Raw genomic sequence first — 6,467 nt, 5'->3', positions numbered from 1 at the left:
CAAGAACAATTCTTCTAAATTGACTATCTCCACATGCAAAATGGGATCAACATTTTTGTCCGAGTTGAACAATCAATTCTTACAAAAAGTAAAACAATCAGTTTGTGTCTTTTTCTTCCTACTTAATTGTTGAGCTGAATTGACTGATCAAATAGCGACAGCGTCCAAGGTAATGAAAAATACCTTTGGCAGCTAGGAATGCAGGAAGCGCTTCTCTTAATATAGGAATCCTGACAGATTCTTTATTATTCTCCCTAGTCTATAGGATACTTGAATACTTCCCGTGATGGGGAGAGCTCTACCTCACTGACACTCTACCGAGTCCATTTATTAGTCATTCAGTCGTATCAAGTTACCCTGGAGTTGGTATGGAGACATTTAATGGACGCACAACTTAATCTCACCCAAGAGCCCATGGAAATGAATGAGTACCCGTTGCATATCAGTTATTTGCTGGGCATCATGCTGAGCAATGAATGACATTTAAGTCATAAAAAGTCTATTACGAAAATGAAGGTTTCTACTTTTCAACTATTTGACTGGCAAAGATAAAGAAGAATGGTTAACACCTAGATTGATGCGAGGAAAATGGGTGCTCTCGGGCTTAACTCCTGGGGTGGGAGGGTACTGCAGCCTTGCTGTAGGGCTGGGTACCATCTTTCATCATGGAGATGCGACATAGAGAACAGATCTGTGAATACAGTGTGGGTGGCAGGAAGGAGACAGTGGGGCTAATGGAGACAGTAGCATGAAAATGTATACCCTAACATATGTAAAATGGATAGCCAATGGGAATTTTCTGTATGTCTCAGGGAACTCAAACCGGGGCTCTGTGACAACCTAGAGGGGTGGCATGGGGTGGGAGTTGGGAGGGAGGTTCAAGAAGGAGGGGACATATGTATACCTATGGCTGATTCTTGTTGATGTATGGAAGAAATCAACACGATATTGTAATTATCCTTCAGTCAAAAATAAAGAAAAAAATGCACATAACTTTGGCTCAGGAACCCCATTTTTAAAAATAAATCATAAAGATATAAGTGGACAAGTGGACAAAGATACATGTCAAATGATATTTATTGATGTCTTATTTTTTGACAGTGAAAATAGAAAGCATCTAAATGGATTTGCTTAGTGGAAAGCTATGCAGTCTTTGAAAACAAAGCATCAAGATAGCTACACTTGCCTGGACATATGTCCGCAATGTATGTAATTTTGAAAGGTTAACAAATTATGCAGTATACAATCACATATTTATAAAAAGGAGAAAAAACTATTAGCAAAACTATCTCAAACAGTTTGCAAATGAAAGTTAATAGTGGTTATTTCTAGATGATGGGATCTTAAAAGAATTTTCCTTTTTTCTTTATATTTTTCTGTATCATCTTAATTATTTTACAATAAGAATCCACCTTACTTTTATTGTCAGAAACAAAAAGAAAACCTTATCCATGGCTTGGAAACATCATTGGGTTTGTCCAATTTGATCTCCTTATTTTATAGATGAGGAAATTGGTGGTTCAGAGAGGTAATCACAAGATTTTTGTAAAATTTCCATAAGACATTCTAATTACTCTTTAAATGTTTGCATAGTATTATAAAGAGACATGTTGAAAGGGACCCTGGAATATGCTCATTAGCACTCATTCAACCACAGGCTATACTCAGCTTTGGCTTCTGTGCTTGGTGTGGGGACACTTGGTATGGAGAAGATTTGACGGAGTGTTGTCTTTGCCTTTGTAGCTTTGCCTCAGTGCAGTAACTAATAGCCAGGAGAGCGATGTTTTCCCTGACAGTGGTTACTGCTCTTCTACCCTTTTGTAACTCAGTCCCTGCTCCTGGCTTGCTCTTCGTCTCTGAGTTGATTCTGTATCCGCCCGACTATAATGTGTCCTAAAAGAGGACCAGGCCTTGCTTTTCTGTCTCTGTTTTCATCAATATGTTAATACTCATGCATGGCAGCAGCAATAGACAGAACACTAGCCTGTGTCATTTTTGTTGTTCAGTTGTTCAGTCACTAAGTCGTGTCCAACCCTTTGCGACCCCGGGACTACAGCACCCCAGGCTTCCCTGTCCTTCAGTATATCCTGGAGTTTGCTTAACTTCATGTTCACTGAATTGGTGATACTATCTAACCATCCCATCCTCTGCCAACCTCTTCTTCTTTTGTCTTCAATCTTTCCCAGCATCAGGGCCTGTGTAATAGATAACCTCAAATGAAAATCCTGTCCCAAGTTGTGAATGTGAAACAGAAGTGAGTATGGTGTGTCTGTGCAGTGGGGTCCAATGGGAGTCTGGCTTCTAGGAGCTGATGTGACTATTCAGACTCTGGTAACTGTTCTGATTCTGATGCTAGAAAATCGTGCTGCGCTGTGGGGAGGAGGGTGCAGTGGGGCAATTCTTAGCCTTCCATAAACCTTGGTTTAGAGATATAAGCAATTCTTCTTCTTCTTCTTTTTTTTTTTTTACTTTTACGACACCAGTGAGTTATTTATTGGGGCAATCTTTTCATTCTCCTGCCCTTAAAAAAAAAAAAAACCTGTCTCCATAAAGCATTTACAACAGAATCAACTGTTCTAGAAGGGCTGGTATCTGCCCTGGGTTCCAACTGATGACATACCTTCTTCTGCCTGGACTTGGCCTTGAGAAGCTTCAGGCTAAAGAGAGTCCAGGATGGTACTTGGCAAAACCTCTGTGAAGGCTAATGTTGTGAGAAGCCGACTAGTTGTCGAGCTTGCAGAGTGGTGCCAGGGGCATAGGCTTGACAATCTGGATTGGGTTAGAATCTGAATATCAGCTCTCGCCCCTGGAGGAGTGACAGAAACCCAGGTGGAATGTTGCTATCTGTGTTCTGGAGGGTGCCTGTGAGGGTATCTGTTATCTGTGAATTGGGTCTATCTATGTGCAATATCCAGAGTTTGAAAAAAAAAAACAAACTGAGATGTCCTCTGAGTTTGTCTAGACCCTTGAAGAGCAAAGTCCATTCCTTCCCCTGCTCTCAAGAACAGCTGAAGCACACGTAGTGTAGGACCTCAGCCGGCGTTGTACCTTCCTTGGCCCTCCTCTTCCATGCCTGGGCTTTGGAAATGCGTACCAATGTTTTCACAAATATCCCCACAGATTATCTTTAACCAGTAGAGATGGAGGTGCAGTGAGGCTAGGAGCTGAACAGGATGGAGGAGGGAGGAGAAGGGAATTAAAGATCTCAACCCCTTCTCTCTGCAAGTCCCAGCATCACCAGAGCTCTGGGTCCTGAGAAAGACCATATCCAAAAATATTCCCTGCCCACAACAGGTTGCTAACACTTGGCATCTCACTTCCCTTCCTTCCTTCCTGCATTACATAGCTGGGGATGTGATAGAAAGAGGCCTGATCCCAGCCCCCATGAAACATATACAAGCTAGTGAAGAGGCAGATATTAACTGCAGGATTGTAGCAATAAACACATAATTAAAAAATTCTGTAAGTGCTTGGTAGAGAGATACATAGCGCCTTGGGTTATAAAATAAGGGTTTTGGCCTCCCCATGGAGATCCAGGGGAAGGAACTGATCATTAGTGCTCGCTCCCTTTAGTTCAAGGAACTGACTCCAGTTAAAATTGACAAGACCTGGCTCAGGTGATACCCAGGAGTGAGGGAGACAGGTCTGTGATTTGTTGGGAGCTGTATTAGAAAGACCTACTTCTTTCCTCCTATGAGTCTTTCTCCTGTGTCTCCTTTACAAGTCACACAAAACACTCACACTTCTAATCCCCAGATACATAGAAATCTTCCCCCAACGCCAAGCAGTTTTCTGCGACACCAGCTGAGTGTCCTACAATTTTCTTGTCATTCAGTCACTCAGTTGTGTCCAACTGTTTGCGACCCCATGTATTGCAGCACGCCAGGCTTCCCTGTCCATCACCAACTCATGACTTGAGAAGAGTTTGCTCAAACTCATGCCCATTGAGTCAGTGATGCCACCCAACCATCTCATCATCTGTCATCCTCTTCTCCTCCTGCTTTCAGTTTTTCCCAGCATGAGGGTCTTTTCTGATGGATTGGCTCTTCACATCCTACTGTTTAACTTGGTTCTAACACTCTGCCTGGAAGTAGTGCTGGATCCCACAGCCTAGGGCTCGGTCCCACAGCTCTGCTCCCACCCCTCTTCAGATGCCAGTCACAAGGCCTGTGCTTTAGACCAACTGGCTATGAAGCTGAGGTTCCCTCATACCCTCTTTAGGTTTTGTTAATTTGCTAGAGCAGCTCATAGAACTCAGGGAATTGCCCACTTACATCTACAGTTTATCAAAGGATATGACAAAGGACACGGGTGAATATCCAGAAGAGATACTCAGGGGGAGATACTCAGGTAAGACCTGGGAGGGTCCTGAGTGCAGCAGCCTCTGTTCCCATGAAGTTGGGGTGCATCCTGCTCCCACTGTGAGTTTGTTTGCCTACCTGGAAGCTCTCTGAACCTCATACTATTGGAATTGTATGGAGGCTTCCTCATGTAGGCTTGATAGGTTATTAACTCCATTTATAGCCCTTCTTTCCTCTCTGGACAAAGCATAGTGGGAGGGTGGAGGTGAAAACTCCCAGCTCCTAATCTCTAGTTTGGTGACTAACTCCATCCAGGAGCCTCCCAGCTTTGTCTCAGAACAAAAGACACTCCCAGTGCTCTTATCACTGAGGAAATGACAGGGGTTTTAGGAGCTTTGTGCCAGGAGCTGAGGGCAGAGACCAATTTATATTTGCTATAATCCCAGAGTCAACTCAATGGAAAAGACCCTGATGCTGGGAAAGATTGAAGGCAAAAAGAGAAGGGGGTGGCAGAGGATGAGATGGTTGGATGGCATCACCGACTTGATGGCCATGAACTTGAGCAAACTCTGAGAGATAGTGGAGGACAGAGAAATCTGGCATGCTGCAGTCCATGGGGTAGCAAAGAGTCAGACACAACTTAGCAACTGACCAATAATCTTACTCTGTGCCAAGCACTTCACACACCTGGTCCCCTAGAGTCTCAGAAAGCCCTGTGAGTTTGGGCACATTACCCCTTATAGACAAATGAAGACTCAAGTTCAGAAAGGAGAAGTGCCTTGCCCATGGCCAAGTGCCTTCTGGGTAGCAGAGCTCAGGTTTGAGCCCAGCATGTTAGAGCAGGTGGGGTTCATTCACTGTGTAGTAAACAGGAGGACTCAGGGAGCCACTTTTCTTTTGGAGCTCCAGGGACGAACTGGAAGCCTAAGGGTGGGAGAAGACAGAGTTCCCACAAAAAGGAGGGGAAGAGGAAGGATGCAGAATCAGGACTGTGATCAATCTAAAGTCAACTATAATGCTCCGTAGGTTTTCCCAGGGGGCACTAATGGTAAAGAACCGTGCCAATGTAGGAGACTTAAGAGACGCGGATTTGATTCCTGAGTAGGGAAGATCCCCTGGAGGAGGGCTTGGCAGCACACTCCAGTATTCTTGCCCGGAGAATCCCAGGGACAGAGGAGCCTGGTGGGCTACACTCCTTGAGGTCGCAAAAAGTTGGACAGGACTGAAGCGACAGCACGGAGCAGGGCACAGACAAAGGAGAGGATGCTGACTGTTACCCGGTCCAGGTGGAGAACCATCCTCCCAGCTGTTTACACAGCCTATGTGGGATCCTGAGAGGGAGGTCACCGCGTGAAGGTGCCTGGGACACTGAAAGGCAGGTGAGGGAGCGCATCGGTTCTAAGCTGAGCTCAGAAGTCCAGCAATCTTAGGTTGGCTGTTGTCTCTCTTATGGGCACGTGTCTCCTTTGAAAGTGGCGCCTGTGGTGCTGGAGGAGAGAGTTCTCGTAGACTCGTGCCACCGCACCCTCTGAGCCCCACTTAAAATCAGAGGGGGCAGCAAGAGGGCAGCTGGGGGGAGCGCGATGCGGGCGTAAATGAATGCCGACCTTGTTGGGATAACGGCGTGCTTCAGCCTCCGCAGCTGTGGGGTCCCCAGGGAGTTGTCTGGCTACATGTGATTTTACATATCTGACAGCTAAATCAGAGATCCAAATGCCAAATCCGGCACTCGGGAACATTATGTGGATTTGTGACACTCCCGAGGGGACTTCGGATCCATAAAGCAATGAATGGATTACAATGAGGCATAAATACAGCATTTTCGTCTGTGACATACAATCCCACTCTATTATTTCTCACATTGTTACACGAAAGAAATCTATACCCCTCTCTTTCAGGTCTGTGTCCAGGAATTAAAAGAAAAACAAAAAGAACTTTAAGATTGGGGAGGGGGGAAACCCAGCACCTCTTGATGCATCAGAAATAAACTAGGAACAAAATGTGATGAGTGTGACAATTTCAATTTGCAATGGAAGGTCAACTCCAGGATCCCGCATGTCGTCAGCAAGCAGCTGTCTCACTCAGACCGCTGTGTGGCTTTGAATAAATCATGTCACCTCTCTGGGTCTCCATCTCCTCTTCTGTCTCATGGACTCCTAAGTTACA

The sequence above is a fragment of the Cervus canadensis genome, chromosome 28 (assembly GCF_019320065.1).
Source record: "Cervus canadensis isolate Bull #8, Minnesota chromosome 28, ASM1932006v1, whole genome shotgun sequence".
NCBI classification, from domain to species: domain Eukaryota; kingdom Metazoa; phylum Chordata; class Mammalia; order Artiodactyla; family Cervidae; genus Cervus; species Cervus canadensis.
This window is presented reverse-complemented; position numbering follows the sequence as displayed.